At 42.8% G+C, this 13,472-nt stretch overlaps 1 protein-coding gene across 4 annotated transcripts in view; it reads right to left on the bottom strand.

The window, feature by feature from the left end:
- The window catches only part of SLC25A30 (solute carrier family 25 member 30), a 40,690-nt gene that overhangs the window by 14,356 nt on the left and 12,862 nt on the right, over window positions 1–13,472 (bottom strand). For 2 of the 4 annotated variants that reach the window (XM_032496123.1, XM_032496121.1), the window contains exon 1: window positions 4,784–4,930. The exons of 1 other annotated variant lie outside the window; for it this stretch is intronic. The gene's annotated coding sequence lies outside the window, so the exon portion shown is untranslated. Of the gene's footprint in view, window positions 1–4,783; window positions 4,931–13,472 lie in introns of those variants that run through there. One more of the 4 variants, XM_032496122.1, reaches the window with a different exon arrangement.

Below are 13,472 nucleotides of genomic sequence, written 5' to 3'. Positions count from 1 at the left end.
ATTCACTGTGACATATATTCACACACCTGCCACAGCCAGATCCCCACATTCATTATGTTCTGCAGTTTTATGTGATTTGTTGGCAAATCGGGCCTTGCGCTCATTAACAGGAGACTCATGGAAATTAGCACACTTTTGTATAATATACTAACAACTCTAATTCTTGTCGGTTTAAAATTCTAAATTATGATAGTCATTATTGGCCAGCAACACGCCCAATGTTTTTGATCTGCATGTTTGGGGAGTATTCCCAAGTCTGTATTTCCCAGGACAGACCTGCCACAAATCACTACTGCCAAGAATGTCGCATCTCAACAAGGCCAATGGGTTTGTTTAAACCAAGAGAAAACACAGGAACCCAAAGAGGACCCTAATAGACATACTGTTATCTGTTCCTCACTTATGGACATTAACCAAATTCAGAGCGGCTACAGATGAGTGAGGCAGCAGGCTACCTACGCATGGAAGTTGAACATCAGCATATGTTTTATGTACTTCAGTACCAAAGAACAAGCCCTCCTCCGCAAAACGCACCTATTATCCTTGCAAAAGTTTAATATCTGTACTTAACTCTTTGTCTTATTAAATCCATAACCAAGATAATGATTAACACTGTAAGTTAGACTGTAAGAACACATTAATAATAAATCCAATAATTCATTTACTGGCCTCAACGCATACTTGGATGAGTCCAAGTTAAAAAACAAAATAAGAACTACATAACACGGCACGTGGAAGTACTGTAACTTGCCACTGCAAAAGTGTTGAATAGAAATGTTTTCAGTGGATCCCCCCCAACTAGTTTGGATAGGAGTATAGAGAAATAAATTAGGAAACCCAGTTTCAGGAAGTGCCTTGTCCAAGGCCACATGGCTGATGGGGGCAGAACTGGGCCCCAACTTCCAAATGTTTTGATTCCAAGTGCAGTGTTCTTTCTACCACCTGAGGCTGTACATGATCAAAAAGGAGTAATGGAAGGGGGAGGGTAGAGCTCTGTGGTAGAGTGCATGCCTAGTGTGCAGGACGTCCTCGGTTCAATCCCCAGTACCTCCATATAAGTAAACAAACAAACAAACCTAATTACCCTCCCCACCAAAAAAACCCACCACCACCAACAAAGAGGTGTGATGGCATTTTAATTAAGGAGAAAATATTTCTAAGCAGCTACTAAGGTACTACTGATAAGATGTACCTTGTGAACAATAAAGATGTCCTTGAAAGTCTTGAGAAAAATACATATTCAGAAGGTAGTCAACCTAAACAATAATTACATTTTCCAACACATAGCATAGAAGATGGTGTTCCTGTTTTTCCTCCCCCAGAGTTTTTTTACTAAGGTGAAATTCACATACTATAAAATAAACCATTTGAGCAAACATTTCAGCGGCACTGAGTACATTCACAAGGTATACAAACACCATCTCTATCTAGCTCCAAAATATTTCACCACCCAAAAGGAAACCATTAAGTAGTTGCCTCCATTCCCCGGTGACCCCCTCTCCCTCAGCCTCTATATGATTCTTATTTTCTTGGCTGCGATACTATATATGCATCAAGCTTCTGTGTGGAATACAGGACTCCGTATTAGTGCTTCCTAGCTTAGCTAAGGAGCTTCTTAAAAGTACAGACACCAGGGCCCCCACCCACTGAGAGGATCTCAGGAACATCCCAAGCATGTATATTGTTACTGAAAATCAATGAGTCAAATAATTGATGGCCAGCTCACATCTTGGTGTATTTATCACTTAAATTCCTATTTTAGGTAGTTGATTAGGCAGTGATGACATTATAGTTGGTTCTTCTTTTAATTCATCTTATTTAGTAATGATTTGTTTTCTACGGTGTCTATGTGTACATACACATACACATATATGCAAAAGATACCCTTCAAAATGTCAGCAAAAATGTATGGGGAATGGGAGTATAACTTCTGATTTCTAATTTGAAAAGAAAACATTTTTTAAAGACTGTATTGTCACAAGACCTCATGCCAACTCACTAATTAACTTTCTGGTTTCCTGCCACTACTTTTGTTTTGCTAGTTTAGTTTTAGTGAGATTTAGTTACTGTTTATTCTGCTGGTTTTGATATTAGATTTTTAGATTAAAACCCAGAGGTTCTGAGTTACACTCACGTGCAAACACTAAAGAGCTCACAGGGGCTGTGGAATTGCCTCCCCAGGGTTTTGAATCACGTGGGATGGAGCACACACCCATTAGTTCCCATTCAGATGGACCCCATACCCCCACCATAACTTATCTTCCACAAGTGAGTGTCCACTCCTCAATCCCTGGGTAAACTGTAAGGAAGTACTTTCTATTCAACCACTACTGCCTAGGAGGAAGGCAAAAGGAACTCTAGGATTCTTTTTCTTTCCAGTTATAAGACTAGATCCCTGAGCAGTTAAGACTAATGTGCCTTCCCAGGTTAATGTTTGCTGAATCAAATAAAGAATGATTTAGTTTAAATAACAATCAGAGAGCATCAATAACTGGTCAAACATTCAAACAAGAAAAGGTTCTGGTTAATACTGGAATGGGAGACCATATGTCCAGTAAGCTGTACTGGCAACAAGCTTGACAGGGCTTCAGTTACCTCAGGCTGAAATCTGTTCAGTAAACCAAGCCGTTTCTTTTTTTTTTTTTTTTTTTTTGAGCTCTCTTTGGAGGGATTCTCCTCGCATACATTCCTTAACTTCCAAGCTCAATTTTTTGGAAAAATCCCAACTCTACTCAAGTGCCAAGACTGATAGGCCAACACAGTAAGGGGTACTGATGTGTCCCTTAGCAATCATTAGTGATCCCGCAGCAGCTCAGCCTGAGATTCAGGGAAGGGCTTAAAACTTGCAAAAATTCCAGCGTCCTGGCATAGAAGTGGCTGTTGATTCCTTACCACTCTGCTCTCCTCTTTGGGGCCTACCCTCTACCAGACTCAAACCCAATGACTACTCCTCTGCACCGCCTTCTGAACACAATACTAACAACGGTTGTCATTACTGAATCCCTGACAGGTCAGGCATTGCTACATGGTTCTCACATCTTTACAACCCTATGAAATAGGTATCATCCCATTTCACAATCAATGAAAGACAGCTTCACAGAGGAAAGGTGACCCCAACTCGTCACACAGCAGGAAAGTACTCAACTGAGGTCTCCTTGAGGGAAGGCTAATCCTTCCTCCACGTGCTACCAAGCCAAATGCAATTTCCCAAAGGCTGTTAAAAATACTGGCACACACACAAAAACAATAATTATAAAAGAAAAAAAAGTCGTGGTGGCACAGAGGAAATCTACACATTCAGAATACAAGCAGGATTTTCCTGCATGGGAAATGCAAAAATTTTTATCTATTAAAAAAATGTGTTTCCTGCGTGGAAATGTCTCTACAAATCAAGAATTCCGAAGGATTCTGCCTACACTTAGGATATATGCTAAGTTACATATCCTCTCTCACTACATTTTCTCTTAACATTAATTTTCTCCTTACCTCATTTGTACAGCTGCAAAAAGAGGCACAAATACAGTAACTGCTGCTGGAACTTCTGAAAGCTTTCCAAGTTTCTCATATAATTAATTCTGAGTAAGTTCTTTCAGTTTGACTGTGCAATCTTAAACTGCAATCTAGTCTCTAAATTTCTGTGCGCTCATAAATCTGTTCCCTGCAGGGCTGCACTGCCTGGATTTTTCCCCTATTTTCCATTCTTTTTAAAGGTACGCGGGGTGGGGGCGGGGCGGGGTGGTGATAGGGTATAGCTCAGTAGCAGAGTGCATTCCTAGCATGCTCGAGGTCCTGGGTTCAAGCCCCAATACCTCCATTAAAAATAAATAAATAAAACCTAATTACCCCCCGAAAGGGGAAAAAAAAAGTGCGGGAGGAAAAATAAGCTCATCAGGCTTATGAAACGTAGGATTTAAAAGGAATCTTAGAAACCCATTTTATTTCACATGAATTAACTGAGTCCATGGTCACAAAGCTTGGCAGCAACAAAGCCAAAAACAGAATTCATGCCTTTCAACTCTTCTCGCTGCAGGACAAATTTAGACTTGCAAGACAGTCGACACGTTTTGTTATTCTTGCGCAGTAACAATAGTGATAATGCTTTACATGAAGTTACTTAAACCTAGAATTACGCTAAAACCCAGAGCTACATTAACTTTCCGAGCAAGGGAATTCGACCCGTCCTCGCAAACATGAGCCAACCTGGCGTGTTCAGGAGTACTTCAAAGTACAGAGTGCCCTTTCCCACAGTATGCAGCTCACAGGTGCCCGGGCTGCACACTGAATGAACCGCAAGAGGGAGCGATGCGGAGGCTGGGGAAACGCACAGCGGCCGCAAGGGCGCACACGCAGAGATGCCAGACGGGCCTCACACTTGATCTCAGTGGCGCTGGAACAGAAATCAGCCCCCAACGGCGCCGAGTGTTAAGGGCCGGGAGCTGGCGCTCCACCGGAACCGGCCCGACCGCAGGCAGCGGCAGCCGGAGGATCGGGGCCCACCCTGGAACCTCGAACCCCACGAGCCGGGCCCCGCACGCGAACCGGCGAGCACTGGTAGCCTCTGGGCACGCCCGGCCACGCCGCGGTTCTCCGGGACCGCAGCCCCAACCCCTGCCCCTGCCCCAGACTGCGGCCGACTAGAGGGGCAACGCCGCCGCGTAGAGACCCGGAGTCCCGCGCCAATGGTTCTAGGCGCCGTGAGGCAAGGAGGCGGGCCGGAGGAGGGAGGACCCGGAGCAGGCATGGAGCGCCCAGCACGGCCGCGGTCGGGGGAGCAGGCACTTACCAGGTGGCGGCAGCTGCCCTGCACCTCCTCCTGCTCAGTCCCAGCAGCAGCCGGAGGCGGCAGCCCAGCGGAAACTGGAGAAAAGGCTGCGGAGCGGCGGGGGCGGCCCAAGAGCCTGCGCGCAGCCCCGCCCCGGCCCGGCACAGCGCGGCCCCGCCCACTTCCTCGGCTCCCATTGGCCGTTTCCGGCACAGGCCACGCCCAGGCCGCGCCCCACGCAGCTGGCGGCTGGCTGGTCCCAGAGGGACGGGACTCCCGGACCCCACGCCCCCCCGGCAGGGGTGGGAGCTTTCCCGACTCGGTGACGCCTCCTACGGCCTCGGGGTCGACCCCGCGGTGAAAGAGAAACTTAAGAGCCACACAAGAGCCTTCTCAGGGTCCTGATTATTTTTTGTCCACGTGAACCTCTGCAGTCGGAGGGAAGTAAACCTAACACTTTTTTTTTTAAACCCAGCTTTCTAGTTTGAAAATTTATAAACCGACTGAAAACTTGAACAGTATACCCTGCACTAAACTGAATGCTAACATTTCCCAATATTTGCGTTCTCTCTCACTATATAGGTTTTTTTAACCCCTGGACTATCATTGGAAAGTTGCAAACAACTCTGATTCATCCCTAAACACCTCACTATTATGGCATGCAAGAAATTTAATACTATTTCAGTCAAAATATCCAATATGCGGTCCATATTTACATTTCCTTTGTTGGTCCTAAAGGTCTCCCCCCCACACACACACAAACACTTTTTTTTTCAGTTCGAGATCCACCCAGGGTTCGTTGCCTTTGAATTCATACCTCTCTATACAAAATTCTTTAGTCTACTATCCTCGTACTAGAACTCTCACTTTAAAAATCTTTTATTACTTTGACATATTTAAAAAGTCCTGGACAATTGTAGATTGTATCAGTATGGATTTATGGAATTGTTTCCTCGTGATTAGATTCAAGTTAAACTTTTTAATAAGAAAAGTAGTCGGTGATGTTGTGTAGTTCCATTGGGAGGCATGGTGTTGTTTTGGCCTATTATCCACTATGCCAAGTTTGATCGCCTGGTCAAGGGTGGTCTGGCAGATCTCTCCTCAAAGATCCTCTCTCCCTGTGCCACTGATAATAACTGTAGTGATATGTTAAAACCTGGTGAGTGTTTTCACCCAATGAGGGTAGCACACACTTATCGCACAGGTTATAAAACGGAGATTTTCTAACATTCCTTCTATGTTTATTAACTGACATTCTTTCCCACAGAAGAGTAACCCACCCTTTCTCCTTTTCTTTTTTGCTTCCTCTCCCCCTCTTCCTTCTTTTGAACAGTGTGAACTCTGGCGTTCTTTTAAAATTCAATATAATTCAGTTATTACAATCAAATACTATTATTATTTATGGTGCTCAAATTGCCCTTTTGTGGCCAGCAGAAGACCCCCTCCCTGGCTCCTTTTTTCTTGCATATATCTTATCAATCTTTGTGCACTTTCTCGCTTTCTGACACAGGACCTGCTAGCCCTCCCGGCATTTTCTCTCCTTTAGGCAAAGAAACCTTAGTTTCTTTTAGTAGGAAGTAGCACTCAGAAAATTAGGTCTAAGTGTTTGGTGTGCTCATTGCTACTGGAATGTCACTTCTTTTAAGCCCTTTCAGTGGGCAAAGTGTTTATAGATTCATATACATATAGATATAAAACAGTAAACAGCGTACTCTTTACCCAGATATAGTTTTAAATCATGAGTTCATACTGATACCTCCAATTAAAAATTCAACAATGTGAAGTTCATTCTAGCCTTCTTCTTTCCATATTTATATCTTTCTTCACAGAAAACCACAGTGAAAACCCTGGTTCCTAACAAAAACATGTAAAATATGCTGTCAAAACTAGTAAACATGGTGGTAAAGGTGCAGGAAAACCCTGGTTCCCCTCAGCATCAATATATTCACTCATTTGTTCAATCCTACAATATACACAAAAGAGTTGAGACTTCAGTACTAACACCAAAGCAAACCTAAGTTCAAGATTTCTTTGCAGTTCTTACTATCTTTATAAACACATCCCTTCTCAATGACGTGCCGTTAGAGGACTGTAACCAAAAGTTGCTTGAATTAATTTGCTTTGCAATACGGTTATGCTGTCAACTCACTATCTTGTTAGGTTTGTTATTTTTATTTGCATAACTTAGTTTGCCTTTTTCATCTCTCTTATTTCATTTTAGTTTTTGAATGAATAAAGCATTCACATGGTTCCAAGTCAAATCTTACAAATGTTATGTTCAGGGGAGTAGCACTCTCTTCCTACTCGCTGCACTCTGTTCCCTTTCACCTCCTATCGCTAAGCATTGTCCTTGTTTCTATTCTCTGCCCCCCACCCAAATGAAGAATATTTGTTTGTTTGTTTGTTTGTTTGTTTGTTGTTTTAGTATTGCTGTATAATTATGCTTTGCAGCTTAAAACAGCAAACATTTATTACCTCCCGGTTTCTGTGGGTAGAAATCCTGGAGGGTCTTAGGTACCTCTGGCTCCAGGTGTTTTACAAGAATGCAGTCAGGGTCGCATTTGGGGCTATAATCCTCTCAAGGCCCCACGGGGAGTCGGGTGGAGGGGAGGATCTGCCTCCAAGCTCACACAACCTGGCTGTTGGTTGGCCTCAGAAGATCCTCTTTCAAGCTCCCTTATGTGGAGGTTGGCTGACCTCAGGTCGATGCTGGCCATCAGTCAGTGTATTAGTTCCTTGGGTTTAGTCTCTCACACGTTTGAATGCTGGAAGTCCAAAATCAAGGTATCAGCGGGGCCACGTTTTCCGAAGTCTCTGGGGAAGAATCCTTTCTTGTCTCTCTGAAGGCTTCTAGCCGCTGCCAGCTATCCTCGGTGTTCCTGGGCTTGTAACTGCATAACTTCACTTTCTGCCTCTGCCTTCACATCCTGCACGTGTGTGACTGTGCCCAAATTTCCCTCTGCTCAGGACACCAGTCACTGTATTTGGGCCCACCCTAATACAGAATGACCTCATCTTAACTTGACTATACCTGCAAAGACCCTATTTCCAAATAAGGCCACTTCACAGATACCAGGTGGATTAAAACTTCAGTGTGTCTTTTTTGGGAGACACAATTCAACCACTGGAAATATGAGTTCTTGCATCATGGTCTCGCCATAAAACTACTCACAATGGGGCAGAAAGGAAAAAAGAGAGAGAGAGATTCCAGGATGGAAGCCCCGGTCCTTTTGTAACCTAATTTAATAGTGACACTACCTCTGCTATATTCTACTTGCTAGAAGTGAGTCAGTAAGTCCAGCCCACACTCAAGGGGAAAGAATTACACAAGAGGCAATGATCACTGGGGACCAACTCAGAGGCTGCGCACCATAACGTATATATTTTTTCTTACTTTTCTTTCTTACATAAAAGGTAGCACATTTTATTCTTCTTTGCTTTTTTCACTTAGCAATAGATAATGTATCCTGGAAATTATTCCAGAGACTAACTGAGCAGGGCTCTTTGGGTCCTCCGGGACAGACTCTTCCCCCATATCCCCTGCTTCAGCTACTCTCTGAAGCACCTAAATAAACCATATCTGATGCAAATTACTGAGTTGTTTTGTGGATGCTAAAACCCCCACTAAATAGAAGAGTTAACTGCTTCATGATCGGAAGCACACAGCCCCCAGGCCCTGCAGGAGCCTAAGGATTGATAATGTTAAGCTCTGTGACTCCGCCCCATTGCCTCACCATCAACCAATCAGAGAATAGTGCAGGAGCTGCGCTGAGCACATCCCCTGCAGCCCACCACCCTCACCTGGCCTTTAAAAATGCTTTCCTGAAACCCATCCGGGAGTTCAGTTCGGATGGCTTGATCACTAGCCGCCCTGGTCTCCTTGCTTGGCGCTCTGCAGACAACGTTGCACTTTCCTTCCCCACAACCTGGTGTTGGTAGATTGGCTTTACTGCCCTGGGGCTAAGTGGACCCACGTTTGGTCCAGTAACAAGAGCAGTCCCCTGAGGCCTTCCTCATCTTTTATCACTCCAGCATGGTTCTCCCTCATGTGGATGGACCCATGTTATTTAATAGGAAACTTCCTGTAGGGCGACAGGCAGAATTTGGAGGTGGCCCCTAAGACTCTTGACCCCTGATGGGCACACACCTTCTCCTAGTCATTCAATCAAAAACGGATCTAGGTAGATTGTGAAAGGATTGTGCATGTATATTAAAGTCTCAAATCATTTGACCCTATGATAGGGAGATTATTCGATGGACTTGACCCAGTCCCATGAGCCTTTTAAAAGGAAGAATTTTCTCTAGCTGGTCACAGAAGGAAAGTCAGAGCTTCAAACCACAAGAAGGATGTGATGCTGTGGCTTTGAAGATGGAGGCTTCACATGGCAAGGAATACAGGTGCCTCTCGGAGCTGGGAGTGACCCCCAGCTGACCCCCAGTGAGGAACAGCATTCTCAGTGTGGCCACCACAGGAAACAATCCTGCCGGTGATGAGGATGACTCCGAAGCAAGTTCATCCTCCTTAGTTCTGCACATGAAAACTAAGCCACGCCAACGCCTTGATTTCAGCCTTGCGAAACCCTGAGCAGAGAACCCAGCCACACCAGGCCACACTTATGATCAGCAGAGCTGTGAGCTAATCAGCGAGTCTCCCTTTAAGCAAATGTGTGATTTTATATTATGCAGCAATAAGAAACTAATACACGAGGGGAGGGCATAGCTCAGTGATAGAGTGTGTGCTTAGCATGCATGAGGCCCCGGGTTCAATCTCCAGTACTTCCATTAAAAAAGAAATAAGTAAACCTAATTACCTTTCCCCCACCCCAAAAAACAAAACAAAAAAAACCAATATGTAATAAAGAACAATGTAATCACAATATTAACACAATGAAAAAAATTTAAAAATGGAATAAAAATTAAAAAGAAAAAAACTAATACATGTGGCCTACAGTTGGTTTGCAGACTTTGGCTATGACAAAAAGCAGATAATGAATAAACTTTTGTGTATATTGCTTTTATTGGAGGAGATATAGCTTCAGAGTAAGTTCACAGACGTGGGCTTGCTGGGTCAGAAAGCAAATGTATGTGTATAAAACCTGCATCTGTTGATGCAAAGTGCTCCTCCAGGAATTTTTATATTCAATGGTTCCTTCAAGCCAAAAAGTGTTATTTCCATTTCATAAATGAAGAAATTGAGCTTCCAGGTGGTAACTGGTCTTTGCCAGAGCCAGGGCCCAGAATCATCTCTCTCTCTCTCATTCCTTTTTCTTGTTTCTATAGCTCAGGCCCCAGGCTGGGCTTAAACAAGCCCATTTCTACTCTCCAACTTGAGCTCTCGGGGAGACCCTGGAGTTTTATCTGCTCACCGTTTTGATGTTGATACAGTTTGGACTGGTTTGAGGTATCACATGAATCCAGCCATAAAGACAAATATAATCCCCAGCCTGTGGGGAAAGTCATCGGAATGCTTTTCTGTTTTAGGGCAGGGAAATAAGAACAAAGCTCTTTCTACCCTCGACTGTCATCACACCAAGTCCTTTCCAGACGCATGACTGTGTGACATGTACAAGGTACTTTGCTGTTTCCTACAGATTTGTAGACTCTCAAACTCCACTGTTTCCCTATGCCCCACAGCCTCTGCTAATATACACATAATCCTTGGTAATACACACATAATATTTAAGAATTTATATTTTGCGTGAAGATCCCTTTCAAGTATGAAGATCCCTTTGTAATGTAAGCTAAATTTTTAAAAATTTTGGAGTCCCTATAAAATGGATGGTAGTACTTTCAGCATCCATCAAAAAAATGCACGCTGGTGGGGGGAGGGGGCTATAGCTCAGTGGTACAGCACATGCTTAGTGTGCACAAGGTCCTGGGTTCAATCCCCGGTACCTCCGTTAAAATAAAAATAAATAAATAAATAAACCTAATTACCCCCAAAAAACAAACAAAGAACTTTTTTTTAAAATAGAAGAAACAAAGAAAATACACACTGAACTTGAGGACCCAACGAATAACCTTGGGTTCTCCCAAGGGTCTTAATCCACGCACTGGAAATCACTGCTCTAGGGAACAGTATCATGGTTACATCATCATAACCAGTTTAGAAACAACAGGAAAAACAAAAAAGAAATGGTAAGCCTAGAAACAAATCTACTAACTACTCAGTGCCAGTTCCTGCTAAACACAACTAATTTTTCATCTCTTCTTTGCTCTATACCAACCCTTTCTGTGTGTTTTTTAATCTGACTACAGTGAAAATATCCAGATGGTAATAAGGAAATGAAGACCTAGGTTCTATTCAATCTTGGCCACAACTGTATGACCTTAATTAATTAATTAAACCTGACCACAACCCTCTAACCTTGATTAATTAATTTCTCTAAGTCCTCAGTTGCAAAATGCAAACAATACCTATCTTATAGACTGTTAAATAGGTGATGTGTGCAAAAACACACTCTGTAAAACCTAAGTGCTATAGAAATAGCTTCCAAATTCATCTGGCTACGTCACTCATAAGCTTCAAGTTCTTCCTTGGCCTCCCAGTGTCTTCAGGATCAAGGGTAAGTCCTTAGCCCAGAACAGAAGCCCCTCCCCATGTGGTCCTTAGAACTTCCAGTCACAGGAATCCAGTTCTGCATCCTCCTCACCTGTTCATCTGCATCCCAGCCCTAAATTTTCAAGTCTGGCCATCTCAAGTAGCTGGACTCATAGCCTTATTTCCATTAAGGCCCATTATTAGCAGCACACTGTGTTTGCCACTGCAAGAACCATTCCTCCCCCACATCTTGGTTTTCATCATCTTGGCAGCTGCATTTGCATTGTGTAGTCATCATGAAGAACAAATGCTTTCCAGTCAGCTAGAATTTAATAAATGTGTGTGCAACTACATAAAGTACAGGAACAATTTTGGTACATTGTAATATGGTCCTACATCTTGTCAGGAAGGAGTCTCTTGGGTTTTTCTGAATGCTTGATGCCATGTAGAATGAAAATCCTGAATCAGGCCACTTTTAGGATAGCCATCGGTGATTGCAGGGAGGATGAGGAGGAAGAGGAGGAAGAGGAGGTCACTTCTGAGACATCTGGTCTCCTTCCCCTTCCCATGACAAAGAGGAGCAGTTAAGAGCCCTAGCTACTCCTAACAAGAATACCTGCATAGGCAGTGTTCCCAGCTGGTATGCTGGGAATGAGCCAGTGAAATTCTTTATCCTTCTATCTTGTATCTAAGGAGTATAGTTTCTATTTTTATTATAAGCACTGCACATAAATAACAGACACATGCAGATTGTCTTACACTTTAAGGTTAGTACTAAAAATATTAATACTGTGGGTTTGATTTAGTTCACCACTGCTATATTTAATTCTAAACCTTCTCGGGGTTATATAATCGAATAATAATGTACCCAACTAACAACAGATTTACTAGCTCAGGTCAGCTGAGTAATTGGATAATGAAAAAAAATCAGGACGTTGATGAGATTATCTTGAAGTGATGTGAGACTGAGACCCAGGTCCTCGGAGCTACACTCCAGTTGCGTGTCCCCTTTTCAAGGAGCAGTTGTGTCTGATATGTAGCAGGGACCTCAAGTGTAAGCCTTTCATTTGGAATTTAGTTTCTCTACCTTCTTCCCTGATCATTTTCCCCCAACAAACCCAATTTGTTTTTGTCCTGTTTTAACTTTTAGAGCCTGATTTAAGTGGAGAAAGAGAGGTGGAGAAGCAGGTCACATTTAAAGGACTGAGAATAATAATAACTTCAAACTTCTCAACGGCAATATTGGAATCTAGAAAACAATGAAGCAATGCCTTAAATCTGAGGGAAAATTATTGCCAAACTATCATACCATAACAAACCAAAATTTTTTAAAAGTTACAGACATGCAAGGTCTCAAAGAATTGGCCTCTCATGTAAGTGTCCTCAGGAAAGCTAATAGATGATGTTTCCTCAAAACTACAGAATGAACTTTTTAAAAAGGAAGACATGGGGTCCAGAAAATAAGAACTCCTATGCAGGAGAATGGGGAAAGGACTTCCCGAGATGAAAATGAGAATAAATCTCAGGATAACAGCATCCAGCCAACATTGGAGCAAGAGTACAAAAGGATCCTGGAAACATATGGCAGAGAAAAAATGGAAACTGACAATCACCTGATGTTTGCGAAAGTAGTGATAGAAGGCTTTAACTTCTAATTGAGAGTTTGGGGATACGTTAGAAATAGGCACCCAGAAAAGTAAGCCAAAAAACTTAAATGAAGATAATTGTTAACTCCAGGGAAAACCAGAGGTCATATAAAAAAGAAAACATCATCATCGTATACTACATGGCTCAGCTATGACTAATATTTACAAACTCAGAGTAATTAATACACTGTACACTGATTTAACCAAAAATTGTGATGTCATTGTAATTAGAGCATAGCGAAGAGGTCTGTGTGTCTGTGTGAGTACATATGTGTGAGTACGTGCAAGGTGAGTGTGGGTGATGTAAAGAGTAAATCTTTGTCTATCCATACACTAGAAATTGACACAACGTTGTAGACTGACTATACTTCGATTGAAAAAAAGAATTACAAGAGTCTTTGTCTTCAGTAGAAGGAAGCCTATAGATGTCAAAGGAGAAAAAGCTAGCAATGACAGACAAGTCAGCTATTTAGAAGTTAAGGAGGTAAATGCCAGAAGAAACAGCTGAAAGAGTTGAAAGTAT

Source organism: Camelus ferus, chromosome 14, assembly GCF_009834535.1.
Source record: "Camelus ferus isolate YT-003-E chromosome 14, BCGSAC_Cfer_1.0, whole genome shotgun sequence".
Lineage (NCBI taxonomy): Eukaryota > Metazoa > Chordata > Mammalia > Artiodactyla > Camelidae > Camelus > Camelus ferus.
The sequence above is the reverse complement of the archived record's forward strand: the minus strand, read 5'-3'. Positions and strand labels throughout refer to the sequence as shown.